The sequence below is a fragment of the Typopeltis vanoorti genome, chromosome 17, assembly GCF_054136105.1.
Source record: "Typopeltis vanoorti isolate ZY-2024b chromosome 17, IOZ_Tvanoo_1.0, whole genome shotgun sequence".
NCBI lineage: Eukaryota > Metazoa > Arthropoda > Arachnida > Uropygi > Thelyphonidae > Typopeltis > Typopeltis vanoorti.
In genome coordinates, this window is record NC_143565.1 from 46,646,680 (window position 1) to 46,672,879 (window position 26,200).

General features: G+C 36.8%; 1 long non-coding RNA gene and 1 other non-coding gene across 2 annotated transcripts in view; one reads left to right on the forward strand and one right to left on the reverse strand.

Annotated features, from left to right (window-relative positions):
• Positions 1 to 15,434: 15,434 nt before the first annotated feature.
• On the reverse strand, positions 15,435 to 15,553 carry LOC150097363 (5S ribosomal RNA). The gene has a single exon (XR_016549753.1). It is a non-coding gene; the product is annotated as a 5S ribosomal RNA (ribosomal RNA).
• A 7,235-nt stretch (positions 15,554 to 22,788) lies between these two features.
• The window catches only part of LOC150097364 (uncharacterized), a 60,219-nt gene continuing 56,807 nt past the window's right edge, over positions 22,789 to 26,200 (forward strand). The window contains exon 1 of the long non-coding RNA XR_016549688.1: positions 22,789 to 23,047. This is a non-coding gene — a long non-coding RNA (uncharacterized LOC150097364). The remainder of the gene's footprint in view (positions 23,048 to 26,200) is intronic.

Consider the following 26,200-nt stretch of genomic DNA (forward strand, 5'->3'; position numbering starts at 1 on the left):
TTGTGTCTTTCCTGGCTGCTTCTACAATTTTGGCTGTAGGTTTCTCTGTTGCTTCATTTTGCGATGTGGCGGTGTGATTCTTTGTTGCTGCCCTTTCATGTGCAGCCTCCAGGGTTGGGAAGTCGTTCTGCTCCATGCCACTGATATTGTTTTCCGGTGTTGCAGTGTTGGGCGTAATAGTACCTCCCACTCTTTCTGCATGGTTTCTACTTGGACAGGTGTCCACTTTATGGTCTGTGTTACCACATTTTAAGCAGGCCGACTGGCAATTCTGCAATGTATGGCCCACTGTCAGGCAGTTCCTGCATTTCATTTTCGGGCACTGAGCCCCGAGATGCGTGAGGGCACCGCACTTAAAACACTGTCGCTTTACGCCAGGGTAGCTGACCATTACCCTGGCCGATCCTATCTTGACGAAATTCGGAATTTCTGCCTTCATCATGATGGAAAAGGTGACTTCACCTGACTTCCACTGAGGGAAGTCAGCGTCCGTGCCAATTTTTATATCACGCACGGCTCCCCATTTCGAGAAGACTTTAGTGATGATGTCAGTGTCTTCTTCAAGATATTCAATTGGGAAACGATCTATTCTTACACTTTTGGAAAAACTTCCTACCACAAAAGGATGAAAAACTTTTCCCTGGCACTCGACTCCTTTCAGTAATTCTTCTCTAGTTGCAACATTAGTGCATACAACTTGAAACCTTCCCCCCCCGTAAGGGGTAAAACCAGAAATGTTGTCTGCCCCGACATAGTTAATTATAGTCTTCGCAAACGTCCTCTTCTCAATATTAGCATCAATTTCGAACCCGAGGGTTCTTACCCTCGGTAAAACCGAAGACATTATTACTTAAAGAAAGAAAGGAAGAAGACTTTCCAAGGATAGTCTATTCCTTTCCTATAGAGTAGCAGAATGCCGTGTATAGGCCTAAAAAACCCACAAAAAGAACAAGGAATCTTACCAAGGCAGGACCCTGTTGGTAGCAAGACTTCAATCGGAGCTCTCTTTTCGGTTCTCGTAAACTGTTGCTGGAATCCGCTGGAACAGGTTTGAAGAAGGACTGGAACATGGAGCTTTCTCTCGCAGCCGCTGGAAACAGGTCTCTTCAGTGGGAGCCAGGCCCAGAGCTGGAGATACCACGCATAACGCATAACGGTTCTGACTTGATGGGTGAAGCATAAATGCTTTTCATATTCCCCTTCATCTGAAAAGGAAAGTTCTTTGGGTGGAAAATTATTGAGCATTAAGCTCGCCCTGAAAGGGCAGCGAGATTAACTGTTTTCAGCCGAGCATAGAATTGACTTGGGTCTCTTGTATTTGTAGAAATCTGCTTCGTTGTAGTCTGATGCTTGTTTGATCAGTGGGTTCGGATGATTAATCGTCTTATTGAAGAACTTTTCAGCTAGGTCATGAAGAAGAGTGGTGATGTAGGGAATGTTGACGTCTCTGTGAATTTGGGAGTTTCTGATAAACCATGGAGCATCTAAACTCATTCTCAGACATTTGTTTTGCAATCTCTGCAGCTTCTGAATATTTGCCTTCGAAGTGTGACTCCACGCAGGAGATGCATAAGTTATGACTGGGCGTATTACCATCTTGTATATGAGCAGTTTGTTTTGAGTATATAATTTACTTTTTCTGTTGATCATGGGGTAGAGTTGCGCTATTGCTTTAGACGTCTTTGAACTTATGTGTTCTATATGGTTGGTGAATTGTAGTTTTTTATCCAGAATTACTCCAAGATATTTGACTGTATTCTGCCATGGGACTTTAACACCTAGTAAATGTATATCTTCCTTGATTTGAGGCTTTTTTCTGGTGAACAGTATGGCTGAGCTCTTCTGTGGATTGGCTTGAATTCTCCAATCCATTAGCCATCTTTCCAGTGTGTGAATGCTGCTTTGGAGTCTCTTAATAGCCAGTTTTGGGCTGAGAGATCTTGCTAATAATGCAGTGTCATCAGCATATAATGCAGTGATTGTTGAGCTTGGGTTTTGAGGGATATCAGCAATATAGATAGAAAACAGCAAGGGGGCCAAGAGTGAGCCCTGCGGTACTCCTGCCAGAACCTTGCGTCTGGTTGATACAGTTTCATGTATTTTGACTTGCATGTATCTGTCTCTGAGGTAAGAGTGAATTATTTTAACTAGCTGAATAGGTATATTGAATGCGATAAGCTTGTAGAGAAGACCTTGGTGCCACACCTTATCAAAAGCCTTTGCGGCATCTAAAAAGACTGCAGCTGTATGAAGATTCCGATTGAAACCTTCGGAAATGTACTCGATCAACCTGTGAATCTGCTGAACGGTGGAATGGTTTTTTCTGAATCCAAATTGCTCATTTGGGATTATATGTAGTTTGTCCGTTTGTGATTGAAGTCTGGTAAGGACTACTTTTTCTGCTATCTTTCCAAGGTTAGACAAAAGACTGATAGGTCTGTAGTTTTCAGGGAGTTGAGTGTTTTTTCCACTCTTTTTAATTGGTGTGACATCTGCTATTTTCCATGTTAAAGGGAAATACTGGAGTCTGAGGATGGCATTAATTATATTGACTAGATGTACAATGGCTTTTCTGGGGAGTAGTTTGATTATTCTGTTCGTAATTCCATCTGGGCCTGGAGCTTTATTGTTGTTCAGGTGGGTTATAATGTTTATAACTTCTGTTGGAGAAGTGGGTGTGAGAGATTCTAGATCATCTTTTTGTTCTGTTATGGCCTGCCTGACTCGGCGGTGAATCTTGTAGATGAGATTGATGTTCAAGTTTTCATATGAGGGGTTGCACTGACTTTCCAAGCTGTCGGCTAGAGCCTCTGCTTTTTCCCCATCATTGTGAGCTATTCCTTTTGAGGTTTGAATTGGGGGTAAAAGTTGCCTTTTGGTGCGGAAGGTTCTCATAAACTTCCATATGGAGTTGTCCTCAGGGTTTAAATTTGTTAGCTTAGATTCCCACTGTTGGTTTCGATGTGTCTGGAGGGCTTCCCGTACTTGTCTGTTTAATTTGTTCAAGTTTGCTTTATCTTGAGGGGCTCTTGTGTTATGATACCGCTTTCTGGCTTTGTTTTTCAGTCTAATTAAATCCATAATTTCTTCGGGGATCCGTCCACTAGGGTGAGGAACTGTGGTTTGGGTGACTGCCTTTATTGCATTTTTGATTTGGATGGTAAAGTTGTTTACAGCCATTTCTATCTCCTCTTTAGTGTGAATAGTAGGAACTGGGCCAATGTGATCAGGTAAGATTCTGGTGAGTTTGTCCCAAGATATGAAAGAGTGAGGAGGGGAGAATTGTTCTTGTGTGCCAAGTTTAAGCAGAATAGGGTTGTGATCTGATGAAAGTTCATTTATTGCTTCCAGCTGGTATTGATATCTGATGTTTTTGAGGACAACTATGTCAAGTACATCTGAACTTCCAGTTGGGCTGTGATGGGTGGGCTCTGTAGGTCCGGTTACAACAATAGAATTTTGTGTTGCGTAATGGTTTAGAATTCGACCCTTGTCATTAATTATGGAGCTATGCCAGGCTGTATGTTTGGCATTAAAGTCACCAGCCATGATGATGGAATCGGAGAAGCCGAGAATGGGGTCCAAATCAGATACCAGCAATGGAATGCTGGGTGGATTATATACAGCGTAGATTTTGATATTTCCAGCGTTGTTGGTATTAACTTCTATGCCAGTTATCTCTAGGTTCTTGGTTTGGGGATTGGTCAGAACATTGTGGCTTAGATAGTTTTTAATGTATATAGCAGTTCCTCCTCCACTTCCAGTTAGTCTATCTGTTTTATACATGGTATAGTTCCGTAATTTGGGATTATTAGCTGGCCTGAGATGTGTTTCGTTTACCAGTATTATGTCAGGATTATGCCTGTGACAGAACTCTTGTAGTTCTAGGATTTTATTGCTGAGTCCGTTGGCATTCCATGCCGTGATCATGAGAGAGTTGGGATGGAATTTTCTTCTATTCATTGCTGAGGGCTGTCAGAATTGAATGGGTACCTTGTAGGAATCTTTTCGTGGAGGAAGGTGAAGGATTCGTCAAACTGAATTCTTGTAACATGGTAGCTAGTGAGGCAGTTAGTACTGAAGTAAGATTTGAGCCTACATGGTCATGAGTTGGAGTAGTCTTTGTTCGTGCTGCCTCTGCATAAGTTTTAGGCATTTGTTTCCTTTCTTGAGTTGTTGGGTTACTGATAGTTTGAGCTGGGGTATAACTAGCACGGCTGGCTTGAGCATCGCTGAATTGTGTTGGAGGGGTAGTTTTTTGTAACCCTCGGTTATTTGGATGTGTAATGCATCCCTTGAAGTTTGCAGGGTGAGGTCCTCCACAATTTGCGCATTTAGCTGGAGCGGATCTTGGTTTTGTGCATATGACTGTCTGGTGGCCCTCGCCACATTTTAAACATCTGTAATTTGCTTTGCAGAGCTTTTGGGCATGGCCAAATCTTTGACACCTATGGCACTGCCCAGCCATCGACTTCCTCCTCAGTGGCTCAGTTGAAATTCTGAGGCCACATATCGTTGTTAATTCATATATCTCTTTCTGTGTCTTATCAATTTCTACGAGTATTAGTGGCATTGGTCTTTTATCTGCCCTGAGCATCCTGCTCACTTTCACTGGTGTTAGGTTCTGACTCATGAGATCAGTGGTGACTTCTTCACAGGTGACCCCCTCGGTCACTCCGCGAAGCACAACCTTGAGATTTTTCTCGCTGGGTAAAGCAAAAGTATGATATGGAAGACTTTTGTTATCCATTAGTCTTGTTAGCTGTCTGTAGTCAGTGACTGAGGCTGGTTGGATTTTGACACCTTCATCTTGATTTTTGGCCCAGGAATATGCAATTTTGTGTTCCCTAAGGGCTGTAGTGACAGTGGTCCATTTGTCCTTGTCCCTAAGTATTACCGGTGGTACCTTTTCGGTGTTCTTTGGGACTTCTAATGTACTTGAGTCTTCATCCATCTGGTCTTCTGTGATTCTTCTTCTTTTGTAAGCGTGCTCCCCTTGAGAGATGTTTTGACAGAGGGGCTTTGGTGACAGAGCAGCAATGAGATCCTCTTGAGAGATCTCATTCTCCTCCTCCTCTCCATCATTAGAGTGAATGTACTCTTTTATGAATCCTGGCCAGTCAGTTTCTAATTTGCTTATTATAAGTTTGAGCACTTCTAGAGACTGCTCCTTGTTAAGGAACTGGATATGATCTTTGATGTTGTCCATCTCAAAGTGGCTATTTCCTGCCAGCAGAGATGGGTTAAAAGCAGTATAAAAATCCCGCAGGGCCGGGGGCCTGCCAGCAAAGTGTCCTGTAGACCTAAATGGACTACTAGCAATATATGATCCCGCAGGGTTTGAAGCCTGTCAGCAAATGTAATGTCCTGTAGACTGAGTTAGTCTACTAGCAACCTAGCGAATCGCGCTAGTAATTTCAAATGACTTACCTGAGCTGGATCTCAAGGATTTCCGTATATAGCGTATAAACACAAAATATAACACACTAAAGGACTATCGCGAGACCGCAATCACTAATTAACAACACAATCATCAGCTACTTGATTACCTTCGCTTTCCGCTTATATCAAAAATCTGAATCAACACTCCGATATTCATAACAACTATTTAAATCACTGATCACATATATAAACACTTGGCAACCGCCATTACGCACCAGCGCCCTCTGGAGATACCACGCAGAAGCAGTAGCAAGTCATCTGTGCCTATGGGAGTTGCCAAAAGGTTTATCACCTTTTTTAAAAATTACTCTGGATTTAGAGAAAGATGTTGAAAATTTATTTATCACTAGGTTAGACTATAATAGATTTAGTTTAATCCTTTATCCCAGTGAGAGCAAACAAAGTTTGCGCCTGAAAATATCTTCAGGACTAAATATAGTGTTGTACTATCTTATCCAGTAAGTAGTGCAACACCAAGGCAACTCGTGGCAAAGGTGGAGCAAGCTACCAGGCACTTCTAACCCAGTATCTCCCATAATGCAAAACACATTTCCTATGTGGATATGTATACTGTTATGCATTAAAGGGATTGGCCATCTACCCAGACTAGTTTCGACCTTTATTGAGGTCTCTGCCTCAATAAAATGCAGGAACTGCCTGACAGCGGGCCATACATTGCAGAATTGCCAGTCGGCCTGCTTAAAATGTGGTAACACAGACCATAAAGTGGACACCTGTCCAAGTAGAAACCATGCAGAAAGAGTGGGAGGTACTATTACGCCCAACACTGCAACACCGGAAAACAATATCAGTGGCATGGAGCAGAACGACTTCCCAACCCTGGAGGCTGCACATGAAAGGGCAGCAACAAAGAATCACACCGCCACATCGCAAAATGAAGTAACAGAGAAACCGACAGGCAAAATTGTAGAAGCAGCCAGGAAAGACACAAAGCATGAGGAGCCAGCCAACGACCAAACCACCACCACAGAAAATAAACAGAAACACCAGCAGGAAGGTCCTATCATGGAAGTTGAAAAAATAACAGAAGAAGAAACAGTAGAAATGGAAATTCATAGCGAAGAAACCACACAAAAAAGGCCAGGCAGCCCTGAAGAAGGGAATGTAAAAAAACCAAAACCAGGGAGTCCGGGCATAGCTGAACCTGGAAAGGTAATAGCAGAACCCACCAAGTACCCTTATGCAAAAGCCAATGCGACAATACTACATCTACTAAAAGACTTCCCCGAGGAAGAGAAGGCTTTACGAAATGGTATAGAAGCATTCGGGGATATCTTACTTATCCTCACAGGGAAAAACGGGCCTAAAGTGGTAAGCGCAGAGTGGAACGATATGTTTGTTGAAGACATAGACGAAATCACTCCAGAACAAATCGAAGAATTTATTGATGCAAAGGATGACGCAGGAGCAGCATTGTACAGAGGCCTAGGAATGTTAAACTATTCCCGCGGAGAAAAGTTAGCAGATCACATCCTCAAAACCCACAACAACAGAAAGCAGGAGGATGTAAGCCTTGCTTAACAGGCAGACAAGTCAGTAGATTCGTCGTACTGAGCGACCAGACTCGGGAAGAAGGGGGAAAAAAAAAATCCCTTTTTCTCTTTCCATTTCAGATTAGAATTTTTGTTATGAAAAGGTATTTGTCTATTCCACAGGAGGGGGTACCCTGAGAACCTGGGCGGTGCAGCTCCTTGTGAGCTGCATCACTCAGGCCAGGCTCTTCCCCCGCTCTTCTGGTCATTCAGTTTGAAATTCCGAAATTCACCTAGTTTCTTATTTCTTTGGTTCTGTCTTACAAATTGTTATATGTACATTTTAATGTTATTTACCAGTTTCCTTTTTCATGTGTTGCTTCTTTCATTTGTTTTTCCCCCGCTTTCCTCGGGCGGTCATCTGAAGAGGTGACCGACCGAGGAAAGCTGAAAAGAACGGATGGAGGGAGATAATGTCGGAGATCTGCTTGGTGCTGACATTTAAGTCAGGCCAAGTAGATCGACTGAGGCCTCTTAACTATCTACTACTATCCACTCTACCTTTCTCCTCCTCTCTCACTACCAAGCTGACTCTCAGCACAACTTTTTTCTTAAATCTAAAGAGGCCAGTGATGAAAGGCATGAACTCCCATTCGACCTCAATAAAGGTCGAAACTAGTCTGGGTAGATGGCCAATCCCTTTAATGCATAACAGTATACATATCCACATAGGAAATGTGTTTTGCATTATGGGAGATACTGGGTTAGAAGTGCCTGGTAGCTTGCTCCACCTTTGCCACGAGTTGCCTTGGTGTTGCACTACTTACTGGATAAGATAGTACAACACTATATTTAGTCCTGAAGATATTTTCAGGCGCAAACTTTGTTTGCTCTCACTGGGATAAAGGATTAAACTAAATCTATTATAGGATAGTGAGGATTTTGGATGAATATCATCCTTAAATATGAGAACATAATCTAATTGGATGGTTTGGGATTTCTATAGGTGAGAAATGATGTAGCAAACAGGAAAAATACACCAAGTTTTCTAAACATTGAGAAAACTATGAATGTGATGTGTTGTTTTGGGAAAGGCAATTGATATATGTCACACAATAATAGAAATCCGATCTTGTCTGCAGATCGGATGGGGAACTAAGTAAGCCTAGGAGGCCAGCAGAGTATGCTTGTTATTTGCGAATGTTCTTCTAGTTGGTTTGCCTCTTTTATAGAATAAAAATTCCGAGCTTCCTGGAGGAGAAATCCTTTCGTCTCCATATCATACTGGCTAACATGTTTAATAGAAATGTACTTATAAAAGTTTTTTACTTCCCAGAAAAAATTCTAACTGATGTCTTTCTAATTGGGAAAATGTGTCTTTCACTCTGCTATGATCTTATCAAAGGTCAGAAAGGTAGAGACGATTCTTCTTCTTCGATTGTTCTTGATAGGAAGAAGAAGAAGACAAGACTTTTTTGGTAGCACTGAACGAAGATGAAATTGTCTTTATTCCAATAAAGATTTCTAAGGATATCTATGTTTAAGGTTATGGATGATCTTTAAGCTTAGAATGTTTGAACACTGCACAGTTTCAAATAAAGAGAGTTTCATTTATTGAAATTACTAATATGGTTTGAGGTCAGTGAGAAATAATTTATGTATAGGATGAAGAGTGGGTAAAAGTACTAATTCCTGATGCACCTTTGTAGTGGTCATAAATCTGTGCGATAGTAAAGAGAGTGAATGACCATAGAAGAAACCAACAACCCAATACAAAGGACAGAGAATACATTACAAAGGGTGGCATGGTTTGCTAAGTAGGTCTTTGTTCCATGTCTAATTAAATTTCTGTCAAACAGTGATTATAAATTTTCCAAGACCTTTCCATGGTTTGTTTCCAGAGGTGGGAATGTTGCATTGTAAATCCGTAATGGACTCTATACTGGTATTTGCTGATTACTTGGTGAATCTCCATTTGATGAAGCAAGGTATTATTGACATCATCATAATTTTCAAAAATAATGGAAAATATAATTTTTGTAAGTAGGTAAAATAAATAGGAACTGAAGAAATTGATATGATTCCATGCCTATGTGTCCTCTTAAATCTCTATTCACGCTTTCCCAATATCTTTCTTAAAGGTTGTTGTTGTATGCTGTCTAGTCGTTTCCGACATTTGGTACCATGTAAACATAGGCTTTCCATCTCACTACGTCTCTTCTCTTCTTTCAGCAGTTATAATTTAATAAGTTTCTTTATGTTGTCCATCTAACTCCTTCGCTGTGTTCTTATGCCGTCACCGTTTACTAATATAACTGCTTTTTTCTAATCCATCATATCATCTTCCCATAATATGGCCAAACTTATGCTTAGCAATCAATATCTCCAAGAAGAGAAGCATTCTGTCTTTGCGTTCTCTCAAACCTTCCTTTTTTTGCTGTCGATGAAGTTCTGAGTTTCCTCCATGTACATAACTAGCCGTCTATAATATAGCTACCACTAAATAAGAAATGAGATTTTATTCATGAAGCAGAATATCCATATTGACGAGATTTCAAAAATACTAATACTACTACATCAGCTACAAGAAATCCCGTCTTGTTCTTACGAAATACGGATTCGACACAGACCACAGAATCCATTGGTCGAAGAAGCGTCTTATGCCTAGGTACCATTTGTGCCATTTTATATTTGGAACCATTATTTAAATAAAGTTCCGAGCTCTGTTGCATCACCAAAACCAAAACAGAGATGATTTTATATCTCACTGAGGGTATGGAATATTCTTATTCTTAACTGCAAACAATGAGAAAATAAATCAGTCCATCATCAGTAATGTCCTGTTAGCATTTCTACCTCGCAGCTTGTACTGAATGTAAAATGCATTGTTACTTGTTTAACCTTCATGATAACGTAATTCAACTGTCTAACTCAAAATACATATTTAGAGATTAAAATAGTTTTAATAGTTGCGAAACATGTAATTTTGCCTTTCTTTGAAACTCCAGCTGCAGAAATAAAAAAAAACTTAATTTTTTAAATACGAGTAGAATCAGTGGCGCACCCAGGGGGGGGGGATAAGTGTCCTTGGCACCCCCCAAAAAAAGGGGAAAAAAAACACTAGAAAATTTTCCAAAAATCTTTTCCTAATTAAAATTCATTTTTTAAAATTTATGTTGTGTCGTGTCTTCTATTCCTATACTACTTATGAATTAGCAGTCACATAAAGTGGAAATACCCTATAGCTCTGGGAATCACGGCCGCTGTGAACACAAGGCGAACGAAGTAGTGCTCGGGCGGACCGAGAGCTAAAAATATTTTTATCGGTTCAACTCGGCTCCCCCAAGATTAAATCCTGAGTGAGCCCTGAGAGAACTATGTATAACTATGCATTATATTATACTTATATAATTATATTTTTAAATACGAGTATAGCTGTGATAAAATAACTATTTTCTTCGCTAATTCAGAATCATCATTTACATTATCCTTAATAGAAAGAAAGCTATTACAATTATAATCTTTAAAAGAATTTTATATAACTGAACAATCAGTACTATTTTTTGTTCGCAAAGTCATAAAAATCCCTCCCCCCACTCTAGTTGTATGTTCAGCAGTTTTATGTTCATAAAAATAAAATAAATAATTAATAATTATGAATATATTAATCATAATAGTAAATTCTAGCAGTTTACAATCCTGTCATAAACTACAATACTAGAAACTGCCACTCGCTTGATATACCAGAAATCAATGATACAAAAATCCACGCCTGCTGTCATTGTTGTCAATGGAAGATCTTAACACGGGAAGGGGGGGGTCTTCAACCTTTCAGACAGTGTGGGCCGCATTAAAAATTTCAGTGAAGCCCGCGGGCCACTAAGCTAAGTGTTTAGATTGTTGCGGTATTTGGAATCGTAAGATGCTTTCCAGATTCACAAGGAACGCTGTGTATTTGATACTTTACATAAAATCCTATAAAAATAAACAAACTCAGCTTTAAGAGCATAGGTAGGAGTGGGGTTCATGATAAGTAAATACAATCAGTACTTGAAAAAAAGATAATTTAATGAAGAAAACATTCATTTTTTTCAATGTCAATGGGCAACTTGGCAATGTTTTTCCTTGACTAGCTTGTCGCTGTTGGCATCAATGTTGGAAGTCGTTATGCGCAGAGTATTCTCGAGATGTAGATCCGTAATCTGAGTTCTTGTCTTGGACTTCAATGCTTCATTCTGGAGAAAAACTGCTCACATAGGTATGTGCTTCCTAGCAAAGCGCATATGTTCAAAGCATGCCGGCGAAGATTAGGGAATGCATCCTCAGAAATGCAGTCTATGCATAAAATCCAATAAAATGTAAAATGTAAAGTACGGGCACATTGAATAATTTTTCTCTCAAAGAAGAGTTGTTTTGGAGTTCAAGCAGCTCTTTGTACTGAGCCTGGCATTTCGGCAGCATTGACACCGAATGGCATTGAAAATAAATCTAAAGAAGACTGTTGGTTACGAAAATCACTAAATCTCTTTTCGAACTCACTTCACAGTTGGACTTTTCAGTTGGAATTCACTGAACAGTTGGACTCAGCGAGAAGCAGAAATTGAGTTAAATATTTTTTTGCGAGTTATTCCTCCCAAAGTTTGAGCTTGGCCACAAATGCTTTGATGTGATCAAACGGTGTGCACCAGTTGATCTTTGGATTATAGTGTCGTTCTATATTGTATTTTTTTTGATACTGACACTGACTCACGACAAATTAAACACACAGGCTTATAGTCAATCGGCACAAAAAAGTACAAATTGTTCCACTTTTCATTAAAATCCCGACAACAATCACTTGATTAACGCTTTTTACTCGTAGACGCCATAGTGATGGACGGTGAACCTCAAAAAAAAAAGTCTGGCAATATAAAACCACAATAGGCTATGCCTGACACGACGAACCTGCGTGCTCTTATACACGTATATCACACTATTCACGACTGACTGACTATGGATGAGATCCTCGTGTATTTATATGAAAATAACGAAGTATCGAGAACCTTCGAGATGTATCTGGAAGGCATTAGACAGCGGACTCGAATGAACTATTATTTCAGTCATCTACCTGCGACGTTAGTACTAGTACCGCTTGGCGCTGGTAGATGGCTGAAGAAGCATGTCTATTTAATATTTATTTTTATAGGATTTTATTTAAAGTATCAAATGCACAGTGTTCCTTGTGAATCTGGAAAGCATCTTACAATTCTAAATACCGCAGTATAGCTTAGTGTCCCGCTGGCTTCATTGAAATTATTTTTTATTTAATCGCGTTTTAATGTTCAGTAGTTATTTTTTTTAAATGGCCGGTGGGCCACGGCAAAGTGCTCCGCGGGTCAGGCGTTGAAGTCCCCGATCTTAACATATTCAAAATTACAATCAATTTACTTCTGTCTGAAATCCCTTCATCTCTGTACGACAATGAATATCATCTTTTCATGGTCTGTATGACTTATTAGCATAATTTCAATGTAATACTTGTCACATGCAAAGCAACAGTGGTGTTTTCTTTTTTATTTACTGCTTGTTCTATTAGCATAATCCTTAGTTTATTTCGCGATCTAAATCTCATTCTAGTGCTAGTATATTTTTAACGTAATACTTGCCATATTTAATTAACTGTTTGTCATATTCACTAAATATGAATGAAATTCTCGTCATATTAATACAGTACTTATTAATGCACTGTTTGTTACGTTAGCCTAATACTTTGAATAAATATTACAAACGATAGATTAAGTAATATTTATTTTTATTTTATTTTTTATTTTTTGGAATGCAAATAAATTTCGAATATCTAAATATCAAAGAGAGAAATAGCTGGATTTAAGAAGTTTATTGTACTTTTTTAATGTTTTTTTTCCTCTTAATGAACTTGTTTTAAGTAAATACTCATTTTTCAAACAATCATTACTAAATTTTCTTTTGCTAGACTTGGAAAAAAAAAGCTTTCACAATACAAGAACTTGTGGTAGTTTCACAGACTGTACTTTCATTAAAATGAAATAAACACAGCACAACGATGGTGGCAATAAAGCAACTCTACGGTAATTAGCAAAAGATTCTAGCAAGTATTCACATTTTACAACATCTATAACTTATAAATCATTTTTATTCCTCAGTTTATAACTTGTCATTACATCACGCCACACTTGCTGTCATTAACGTAAATACGCATTTCTCTCTAACCGAGTGTACATTGCATAATTTATACATGCGTGCTTCTTCTTTTTTAAAATGTATTTTCAATCTGTCATTTTCTATTCCCATTTCTTTTTTTTTTCATATACAGAAAGTGTTTAAATACATTAAATATTACAAAAAAGACAGAGTTGTTATTTATTTTATTTATTTATTTTTTTGAAACCTTCATACCACCAAGAATTTTGAAATTAAAGGAAGTTATTTTGGGGGATCCTACATTGACACATTAACCATTATTCACACAATCACATTCGAAGCACTCACAACCACCTCTGACAATGCATTCCATATATTAACCGTCCTCCAAGCAAAAAATCTAATCCTAACACCCTTGTTAACTACATTCTTAAACAGTTTCCAGGGATGACCCCTCGTTCTCTCCCTTCCAGCATTGCACACAAAAAAGTCATCAATATCAATCCTATAAAACCCCTTTAATCACTTATGCTTTTATCATATCTCCTCTCGTACACTTATCAGCTAGCTTTTGGAACCCACTTCAATCTTTCCTCATAGGAAACATTCCACAGACCTGCAACAATCTTTGTCACTCGCCTCTGGATCCTCTCCACAACTTCATCACCAAGGAATCCAGGTGACCAGATCTGTGCACAATAGTCCAGGTGTTGCCTTATTAATGCGTTATAAAGTTACAATAACCTCCTGTCCCTGACTGTCAGTGTGTTCTTCCACAATCATGTAATTTGATATGCTCTTTTGGCCACCTTTGCAAATATGCTCCCTAAACTTAAGTTCTCCATCCACAATAACCCCCAAGTCCATTGCCTTGTCAACTTCTTTCAGTTCAATTCCATTAATATAGTACACAGCATGTGATCTCATCCTCTCAAAGTGCATCCCCTTACACTTTGGCCATTTACCTTTGCCCATACTGCTATCATATTTAAGTCATCCTGTAAGATCTCTACATCACCTTCATTGACTATCGTTCGTCCAAATTTTGCATCATCAGCAAACAAGTGGATATTTCCTGTCAAATTATTTCCAATATCATTAATGTACAAATTAAACAACAGAGGACCAAGTAATGAGCCCTGAGGTATAACACTAGTGACGTGCCTTCTCCTGGACTTAGCTCCTCCATAAAAACTATTCTTTGATATCTGTCCATCAGCCACCCTCTAATCCAAATCACGAGCTTCGGATCCATTCCCGTTTGCTGCAATTTATCGCAGAGTTCCATGTGGGATCCTGTCAAATGGCTTTGCAAAGTCCAACAGTATCATCGAGTAAGGATTTCCTTTATCCAACTCTACTGTTATTTTATTATAGAAAGTAAATAAGTCACTAAAGGAAGACCAACCCTTCACAAAACCATGGTGTCTCATAAAGTATCATATTTCTGTCCATCCGTCCTGAATTCTAATTTTTATCAATTTCTCCAAAAACTTAACCACCACTCCAGATATACTGACTGGTCTATAATTTGCAACCTATGTTTTGGAGTCTCCCTTATGCAGTGGAATTATTTTCCCCTCTTTCTGCTCTATTGGAATTTTACCAGCACTGAGGCTTAAATTAAACAGCATGGTTAAAGGAGGTGCTAATTCTCTTACACATTCTCGTAACAAATGGGCTGATATGCCATCTAATCCAATGGCAGTGTTAGCATTAAGGTTCTGTAATATACTAAGCACCTCTATTTCGTATATCTCTAGACTCTCATCAGTCAATGAGACATTCGACACTGCAATATCACAACCAAGATGGTACACTTTTGCAAAATGATCACTAAGAAACTTAACTATTTGATTTGCTTCTGTAATTTCTCTACCATCAACACTTTTTAAAGTCATCCTTCCATAGTTATTCCTTCTTTTCCTTGCCACATAGCGAAAGAACTCCTTAAGATTTCTTTTGGACTCATCAACTAGCTTTCTCTCATAATTAGCTTTGGCCTTCGTTACAGTACAGGTTACTCTCTTTGTCTGTACCTTGTACTGCTCATGGGTACGCTCATCACTTTTTTCTTTATACTTCCACCACAACCTTTTCTTTATCTGCAGTTCCATTGTACCTATTTTAATAAGTGGTACGGAATTTTTTTCAATTATGCTCGTAGTTTGGTGGTACAAGTATTTAAAAAGGTTGAGAGCCGCTGCAGTAGATGACCTGAAATCCTTATTGAAAGCAAAAAATCTCTAATAGATTCAAATTATTAAATAATCTGAATTTGTATTTGAAGTCATTTAAAAATCATTTCTGGAAATAAATGTGGAAAGCAAGAAAAAGGAAAGCCAGCAGCACCCGGTGTTCCCAGGTGGTCACCCTCCCAAGTACTAACCAGGCTCAACGTTACTTAACTTCGGTGATCGGACGAGAACCGGTGTTTTCAACGCAATGTGGCCGCTGGCTGGACTAAGATTGTTTTAAAATCCTGTTATATATTATAAACATCTTAAACTGCAATTGTATTTTGCTTTTAATTATTATGAATAAAAAGTCTGTATAAATGATATATAAATAAATTAGCAAATTCCAAACTTATTTATTATGTAATTGGTCGATATGTGCTTATATAATCATAATTCTTTCCTTCCAGTTCTGTCATGCGCAAAAACAAATACTCAATAAGTGAATGACGTGACGGCCAACTATTTATATACTTAGGGACGACGTTGTCACAGCAATAGGACTCGTACAACATTTCAGAAACAAATAAAAGAAATAAATTTTAAGAATTAAAAAAGTTGACGAAAATGAAAATATGATACTTGTGTATACGCACGCATGTGCGTCATTCTTTTTTTATATAAAAAATTATGCAAATACAAACTACTCCGCATATTTCATTAAGATTTTTATTATTATTATTATTATTATTATATACACCAGTCTCCGAAATTGTTACTCATGTCGCATTTGGCTAAAATGTTTGCATTTATATTTGCTAGTTAAATTAGAAATTTAGCATCGTAAAAGTCTTAGAAATCATGTTTTTTATTTGAAAAACTTTTTGAATTAAACAGATATCGATTTTGTAAACCAGTATTCTCACTTATGTAACTTCATCTCGTATTGAAAAACCATAATAAAATACATGCATTAAGTAGGGCCGTACTTACACTTTTCTAGAGGAGGGCGGGGCCCTAACAGTGGCCCTAGTTTTTCGAGGGCCCCTGGCTAGTGTCTCGTGTGCCTGTGCATAAGTACAGCCCTAACATTAAGGTCGATGTTAATTTTCCTTCTATCTGAACAATGTGTACATAACCAAGATCACTTTCAGTATTACTATTATTGAAGTATATACAATTACCATACAATTACCCTCGATTTAACGGACTTCGGATTTAAAGGACAAAATTTCAGGTCCGTATGTGACATATGAAAATTAACACCCTGTTAATTTTAAAATGCTTTTAACTAAGATTTGCTGTTAATTAAATTAACAGGGTGTTTTTGTTACTAATTTCCTGTTATTTTTTTAACAAATTTTGGCGAATAAGCCATCATATGTTTGGAAAACACTGTAGTAATTTAGCCGACATAAATGAGTCACCGCACATAAAACATGTTCGACGAGTGATTAAGACTACTATTGAAAGCATCGGTCTTAAAATATGACCGATCTAATCCAATGGCAGTGTTAGCATTAAGGTTCTGTAATACTAAGCACCTCTATTTCGTCTATCTCTAGACTCTCATCAATCAATGACACGTTCGACTTGGCGTGACTTTCTGCGGCAATTTTGTTACAAACATTTTCGTAATTTTAGGGAGTTTAATTGTGTGTGTATATATATATATATATATATATATATATATATATATATTAGGATAACCAAGCAATTTTATATGCTTGGTTATTTTAGCTCCTAATCCCAAGTGTGCAAACAATTAAGTTTGCGCCTGAAACAAAGTTCAAGTCTAAAGATGGTACAACACCAGGGCAGCTCATTGTAAAGGTGGTTAAAGCTTTGATCACTATTCTTAGTATTTTCCCATAATGTAAAGCACATCTCACTAGAAGATGTATACTGCAATGCATTATGGGTGGGGTCACTACCCAGACCGGTTTCGACCTTTTTTGAGGTCTCCTCAGTGAGTAGCTAGACCCTAAATACCAAGGTTTTAGTAATACAAAGCCTTATCAACTTTAATTATATAAGTTGCAACAAGGTGTATTAAGTTTTAATAAAAATCTCTGGAGGAGATATTGATGGGAATAAATTTTTAACTTGGGTATATTGTATATTAGGATAACCAAGCAATTTTATATGCTTGGTTATTTTAGCTCCTAATCCCAAGTGTGCAAACAATTAAGTTTGCGCCTGAAACAAAGTTCAAGTCTAAAGATGGTACAACACCAGGGCAGCTCATTGTAAAGGTGGTTAAAGCTTTGATCACTATTCTTAGTATTTTCCCATAATGTAAAGCACATCTCACTAGAAGATGTATACTGCAATGCATTATGGGTGGGGTCACTACCCAGACCGGTTTCGACCTTTTTTGAGGTCTCCTCAGTGAGTAGCTAGACCCTAAATACCAAGGTTTTAGTAATACAAAGCCTTATCAACTTTAATTATATAAGTTGCAACAAGGTGTATTAAGTTTTAATAAAAATCTCTGGAGGAGATATTGATGGGAATAAATTTTTAACTTGGGTATATTGTATATTAGGATAACCAAGCAATTTTATATGCTTGGTTATTTTAGCTCCTAATCCCAAGTGTGCAAACAATTAAGTTTGCGCCTGAAACAAAGTTCAAGTCTAAAGATGGTACAACACCAGGGCAGCTCATAAATACTAAGAATAGTGATCAAAGCTTTAACCACCTTTACAATGAGCTGCCCTGGTGTTGTACCATCTTTAGACTTGAACTTTGTTTCAGGCGCAAACTTAATTGTTTGCACACTTGGGATTAGGAGCTAAAATAACCAAGCATATAAAATTGCTTGGTTATCCTAATATACAATATACCCAAGTTAAAAATTTATTCCCATCAATATCTCCTCCAGAGATTTTTATTAAAACTTAATACACCTTGTTGCAACTTATATAATTAAAGTTGATAAGGCTTTGTATTACTAAAACCTTGGTATTTAGGGTCTAGCTACTCACTGAGGAGACCTCAAAAAAGGTCGAAACCGGTCTGGGTAGTGACCCCACCCATAATGCATTGCAGTATACATCTTCTAGTGAGATGTGCTTTACATTATGGGAAAATACTAAGAATAGTGATCAAAGCTTTAACCACCTTTACAATGAGCTGCCCTGGTGTTGTACCATCTTTAGACTTGAACTTTGTTTCAGGCGCAAACTTAATTGTTTGCACACTTGGGATTAGGAGCTAAAATAACCAAGCATATAAAATTGCTTGGTTATCCTAATATACAATATACCCAAGTTAAAAATTTATTCCCATATATATATATATATATATATATATATATATATAAACAGTAGAATTAAAAAGTTAAAAAAAAACAGTTTTTTCAAAGCAGGACTACCTAAACCAAGCGCCTCAACATCGAACATTAACTTCACATTAACATATCTAAAAGTGTGTGTAAAACAATTTTTTTTGTTATTACAGTACTAATATTGATAAAAATTGCAGTATAATGTTACAGATATTTTTATTTTAAAAAATTCGCGGTTTAACGGACTTTCGATTTAACGGAAGCCCCTTAGCCCCTGTTAGTCCATTAAATCGAGGGTGTATGCTGTTTTTTTTCTACTCAGCTAGCTACAGTCTTCTTGCGCCAATAAACTATGAACCAACCAATCAATCCATTAGTCTTTTGGATATTTTGCTGTTATCGTTAAATATTTCTTTCATAATTTAATGTAATTGAATACGTGACTTACTTCTGAGCTATCATTTTTATTTTATTTTATTTTATTTTTATTTTTCAGAGCAATTTATTTTTTTTTTTTTCAGAGCATAACTGAAAAAAAAAAAAATAATAAGGCGTTCTGATTATTTCAGAACGCCTGATTGAACAGTATGTCTGTTGACTCCAAAACTAATCACTCAACTTTGTCGTAAAATTGACCTCTTAACTGACTCTAGATTTGCCGCTCCAAGCATAAATTTTTAACTCTCCCTTTTTGTTGACCTTTGCGTTTTTTTTTTTTTTCATTTTAAAATTAAAAAAATAAAATAAATCGAAAATTTATATTTCATGAAATAAATGTCTCCTACTAATTGCAGTCATTTTTATTTTAATATGAAATCACACTTACAAAATTACAATATTCAAGATCCCAAAAATAAATCTTGTTTTTATATTAATGGAATGTCGCCTTTGTAAGTAGCTTTGATAACAGACACACTATTTTAGAACTTAGAAAATATTTTTAAGTATTTTATTTTCAAGACTCTTTAAAATAAAACAGTTTTAAAAAAACACTTCATGTTTAAAAACGTCACACTGTAGTGCGTGGACTTGGTTTCCTCAAGGTGCTTTAGTTTTTTTTCTTTCCTCGCTAACACAAAACCGATCCAGAACACATCCTGGCGATAGAGGTATGCGTAAATTAGTTGTGCAGAAAGTAAGATTAGGATTAGTAAGATTAGGTACCTAATCTTAGGTAAGATTAGATTAGAACCTAATATAATAATAATAACGATAATAATAATGAACACTCTTATCCTATTGCCGGCGTGGTTGGCCCGAGTGGTCGGCATATCCGCTCTCCAACCAAAAGGCTGCGGGTTCGAATCCCGCCGTGGGCATGGATGTTTATGATTGTCTGTGAAAGCATTAGTGGTGCTAGTCGGCGGTAGATGGCGTTGGTGTTAGATGATGGGTGTTCGTGCAGCAGTTGAAGAGTTGATGTCCTCCCTCGATGAGTCTTTGGACTCCCTGGAGGTGTGATATAATAATAATAATAATAATAATAATAATAATGAACACTCTTATCCTATACACTTACTTACTTATAAAGGGAAATTTCAAGAATCTTTAGTCAAGACGAGGAAGAATTAAACACAACAATCTTTAATTTAGAACTAGCAATCATCTAGAAGTAAAGAACAGTCCACAACCGGTTGTCGATTCGCAAACCTAATGTGCGAATCGACAACCGGTTGACAACGGGAAGCTCGAATTTCTTTCAAGTGCGTATGTGTATGGAACATATTTATAGTGAATGTTCAAACCAGTGGTTCCAGGAACTCATTACTGCATCATAACTAGGCCACGAACTATCCTATCAAGAGAGCATCAATCACATTAAATGAAATATTTTGCAGCAACCACAAATCGTTTCTCTAATAGCGATAAGTGCAAGATTTCTGTGGTTCTTGTCGTTTTGTCACTACGTTAGATATCAAGGACGATCATAGCATTCTTACGTATTAAAATATTTTCATAAAAATTGAAGAAAACACTCTAAACAGGTGACACAACAAAAATGTTATCAACATGATCAGTGAACGTTTACATTAACGACACGCTAATTCAAACTTCCAGATGACCTTCACATCGCTTAACGTTAAGTGAGGAGATCGAAAATCATTAGAATAAGGATAGATACATTTTTAAAAAAGATAGAGGTAGTCAAGGTCCTAAATCATAATTCATTTGATATTCACATTCTTCACGCTTGTAAACATCTGCTCTCATAAATCAAACTACTGTACTAAGTAAGGAATATAGTTTGATAATATGGTGATTAAAAAAAAATGTACGCTTTCTTTGATTTATATCGAAAAATTGCTTTAAAAATACTTCACTTTGAACTTTTTTCTTTAAGGCATTTTATTTTGATCTCCTAACGCCAAGTAAACTTTTAATCATTATTATTAAAATAATGATTAAAAGTTTAATTTGCAGTAATTTGTCAGGATGTGCCGTGCCTCTTTATAAGAAAAGAGATCGTGCATCTTATCTAGTAGACATAAATACGTGAATTTGATATACAAAATCCTTAATCTCTAATGTTTCAAAAAAAAAAAGGCAAAATAAAATCCTGTTTAATCTAATAATGATAATAATTTTATTTGTCTATTGCATTTTCGAACACAGTTTGCTGTTTCGTCTCAAAGTTATTCGAGCATAGCTATTGTCGAACTGAACTGTGTGTTGCTTAAATTTTAGAGTAAATTAAAACGAAGTTTCTTCGAAATTTCGATATATAGTGTTATCAAGGATTAATTCTTTTCATCAGGCAGGTGACCCGACAATGCACTGGCTGATAAGACATTTTTCCTGTCTGTTTTCATACCAGAGAAACAACAGAAGACTGTGCTATTTTTGTGGTCTTAGTTAAGCCACATCGACTGACATTTATTGGTCAATTGCTCCTGTGGATAAACATAAAGCATCTCCCACCACCAGCGATCGATATACTGAGCCAGTCATTGTCATAGAGCAGGAGACTTCGGTGTGAACGTTTCTTTTTTTTGGCGCTCACAGTAGTGATTCTGCACTGACAATGCTATTTCAGTGATTTACTAGCAGGAAATCAGCCCAAAATGGCTCATTGCCAACCGGGGCCATAATCTGAAAGTTGTTCCACCGATCACAACTTTCCGCTCCGTTAATATCGGTCCATTGAACTGCTCGTACCACTTTTATCGTCTGCCGTGTAAATATTTATCACTTGATTGGAATTGATTACCGCGGCCTGATGAAGCAATTGAAAACATGGATCTTTTTGTCGTCTGCTATACAGCCAACATTGACAAGATTTCTGAAACTGGGAACACAAGATGTTATCTCTAGAAGGTTAGAAACATGATTAATGATCTACTGCCCATTATCGCTTTCTTTCGAAGCTATCAAATTCTGTTTATTCTAAATAGCGAAAAATAAAATCATATCAACAACAACATTAAAAAAAAAATCATGCTTTTATTGTTTGTAAGTCGTATGCTTTTAATACACAGTGATCGACCATAAACAGGTGGATTTTTTCTCCTCACTCGAAGAAGACAGTTTTATTGTCTAATAAAAAAATAAATAAAAAATAATAATACATACATGTACAACTAAAATACAAATATGACTGTATATTTATAAAATATGGCGAAATAACAAGCATATATAAAATCCATTGTAAATAATTTTTGAACTATTAACTGCAAGTTCTTTAGTAATCAACTTGCGAAAAATTAACCTAATTTAGGTTTGATAATTATTTAGAGATATTAAAAATTATAAATACATATTTCTTACATTATTAGCGCGGTAATAATATGCACGTTTAAAACTTTTAAGTGCTGTTTCTGAACATCCTATTTCTAATTATACTTAGTACAGTATGGTTATAAGATAAATCGTGTTCTTTTGGAATAATATTCATCTCTAATCAAGCCACCAGTAATCAGTAATAACTTCGACAGTAATATTGTGTTACTTTTGCTCTTAATCTGCTTTGATATGGTCTTAGTAATCTGATGGAAGCTTTTGAAAACGACCCATCAATTCTATATGTTTTTCAATTCTCAGAATACAAATAAAAAGTGTCAGCATTCTCATATAACGTTTAAACTTGAAAACGTGGTCGATGATTTGGAAGAGGCACAGAATTACTAATATCCGGTTTTAAATTATTGGACTCTGATTTTTAGCCTTGAGCAGGTCTTTAACTTATACATAGCACAGTGCTTACCTCTACATGGGTTACATCTTAAGATCAACTGTGAGCTGGAAAATTAATACCATGTCATGCGTTGCCTTGGACTAGCAGCATGTTGTGCTTCCTATTAGTAATAAATACAGTTCGAGATTTGCATTTTAGAAACTGCTACTTCACATATTATTTTAAGTTATAATTTTGAGAATCTTTATAAAGAAGTGGGTGATCTGAGTTGCACAGGCTTCGGAAGATTCTCTCGTTAATATGTGTTCATATGGAGTAAATATTCTGTTTCAATTATTAAAGTTACTTTCTGGTGAGTACTGTTAATCTGGTCTTGGTATATTAGTGCATAACAAGATTAATGCCTACTGATTAAGAAGTAAAGGTTAAAAGTATTGTGAATCAATGAACCAATTCTTTCACGATTCCACTTTTAAGGCATAGATTGTTTTCTGAATACCTATTTAAATCGGAATCTTAATAAAGGATTGTGGATAAAATTAATTTGTTTAAGATGAAGGTTAAGAGAAGAATGCAAAAATATTTCACTCAGCAGTTTTGCGGACATCAGAATAAAAGGAAAGAGATAGAAACTTATTCTAAGCACTAGAAATGCCAGATGGATCGAGTATTTCTTACATTTACATGGATACATGGATATAAAATCCTAACCTAAAGATGTATCGAAACTGTAAGGAAGCCTACTTTTTTTTTTCCCCGTCTATAAAATTCTTGACTGTAAGTGTTATATAATACGCGTTAGGTTTCCTAACATAACACCATCTAATTTCTAGAAAAAGAATTTATATGATAATTTTCGTCCAATTTCGAGTGATTTTGTAAAAGAAAATGCCAATTGTGGTATTTGGTGATTCCGAGAGGTGGCGTTTTCTGGAAAAATTAAGTGGCACATTAATTTTTCCAATCAAAGTGTTTGAGAATACTCGTCATACCCCAATTTAGTCAGCACACAGTGGGAATGGATTTGTAATATTTGGAATTACAAAGTAGCTTTTAATTCTGTTTTCTAATTAACAGAATTAAATTACCTATTAATTTTATTAGTTAGATAACAATAACTGAAGAGGAAGCAGAAATGCACTGCACCTTCGCCTTACCTCTTTTCATTATAGTACTTTTAGTAGACTGAAATATGGAAAGCCTTTTCCGGACTTATTGGATTCGTCACAGAGTACAAGCAAGTTTCCTGAGACCACACAAAGTTTGCTAGGGTTGCTGAAATCAGGGCCGATCCGAGAGTATCTGATGCTCCTAGGCAAAGAATATATATATATATATATATATATATATATACTAATTTTTTTCGAAGGTTGTAATTTTTTCCAGAACTATGTAGCAAAATCTGGCGCCCCGAAGTCTTATCGCCCCTAGGCGATTGCCTAGGTGCGCCTAATGATAAAACCGGCCCTGGCTGAAGTTATTTGTTATTATTCAGTGCAAAGTAGTATGGTGGTACAACTTTTCACTTTGAACAATAATTCTTTACGTGAGAAAGAACAGAGCCGAGATGGATATCAGATTCTGATCGAATGCTTTACCAATCTAATACGAAACTTGTCGACTCACACACAGCTTTTAGTGCTAATACTAACGCATAAGTTTCCAACCTGGGGGACGGTATGGGAGATGGTGTCTCTTATTTTCTTTTTTCTTTTATAAAATATAATTTATTTAAGAATGGCTTTTACATGGATGATTCTTTACACGTTCTGCCATTTTTTAAAGTCTGTTCATTATTCTATCGGTTCTTCCCCGTAGCACATGGATCGAGGCTAAGGGAGCCCATCCAAACGTCGTATTCGCATCCCTTGTGCACAAACTGGTGTGACATTAAGCTTTGACATCCTTCCTCACCGGATGATGGTACAGTAGCCATCAGTCCCCCTTTTTTACGGGGGGATACGGCACCATCTGGTCCCCCAAATTTTATCCGGGCTCCGGAACCGGCACAGGCCGACGAATCAGGACTATGGCTGGGTGAATATTCCTGGCTGTATACCTTGAATGTTCACGACGCCAGTTTGCCTGTTTGCGGGATGAAAAACCCCAGATAAATTGGCGGAAAAAACCCTGTCCACGCTCAAGACCGGCTAACTTGGCAATGGCTGAGGAAGATCCTTAAGTTCCTCGTGTCGTCGACGGGAATCGAGCCTAGACACTGGTGGTTTAGTTTCCCCCTCCCGGATATTTCATTCTGCAAAACAGCCAAGCCGGCCTTTAGAGCACAAGCGATTAACAGACATAATACACTAGCCTTATAAAGGGATATAAATCCAAAACAACAACAAACCACTCCGTGAATCATGAAGCTTTCTGCCTGCGCTAGATCGGAATAAATAAATAAATAAAATTAAAATAGAAGGAAATGACTTTTTCTATAACTGATGCTTTCTGGTATTTAGGAGCTTGTCTGTTACTGATGATGGAAACAATAATAACGGCATTCTATAAATTAAATTTCTTTTCAAACCATTCTAATGAAAGATGAAACAGTAAAAATTCATGCAAATACCAAATTGGGAAATTAAGCCGCGTTAGTATGGTGAAGATTTATATGACGTTTAGTTTTATTTAGTGTAAATTTCACATTGCTTTCGTGCAACATAACCCAGTAGGATCATTTTAATATCCTATATAATTTACTCCCTAAATCAAATTCAGGCTTTGATCTTTCAAACAAACAAAAAAAAAAAAAAAAAAAAGTGCGATTGTGAGTTGAGGTCGGCATATCAGAAAACTAATTATTATCGGGTGCTGTTAATTTAAAACAAGAAAAAACAGATATGAACTAATGGGGGGGGGGAGTTCAAGATTTCCTTATATAAATAAATTAAATGACTAAAGTATAGGACTGAAAGAGGTTTCAATTTCGTATAAATAAGATATTAAAATTGAGCTTATTATGGATTCATCCATATTTTATAGTGAAACATAGAAAAAAACTTTTGAAAAAAATTAAAAATTTATCAGAGAGCTTATGAGAATATAACTTTCAACAGTTTTTTGAGTTTCTTGGTTTGCACTATTTAAAAGACAGAAGCTCAGCCAGAAAGAACGCATGTCCGCTTTGTATTATATATTGCTTAATTTTTTTCTATCTTTATCAGTTATGTGTGTGCATGTGGTATTTATTTATTTGTATTTTTCAATTATTTGTTTACAGTCTTGAAACTGGCTCTTACACTTCAAAGAAAAATCCCATATTTTCATACTTTTATACATTCTTCTTCTTTGAGTGCCATCTCCTATCGGAGGTCGGCGACCACCTTGGCAAATTTTGAGCGATTCTCAGCTATTCTGAGCAGTCTCTCAGAGTTCATACCAGTCCACTGTCTGATATCTGCCAACCAAGATTTTCTTCGTCTTCCTTGTCCTCTTCTTCCATTTATCTTCCCTTTTATAATCAATTGAAGTATCTTATATTTTTCATTACGAAGTAAGTGAC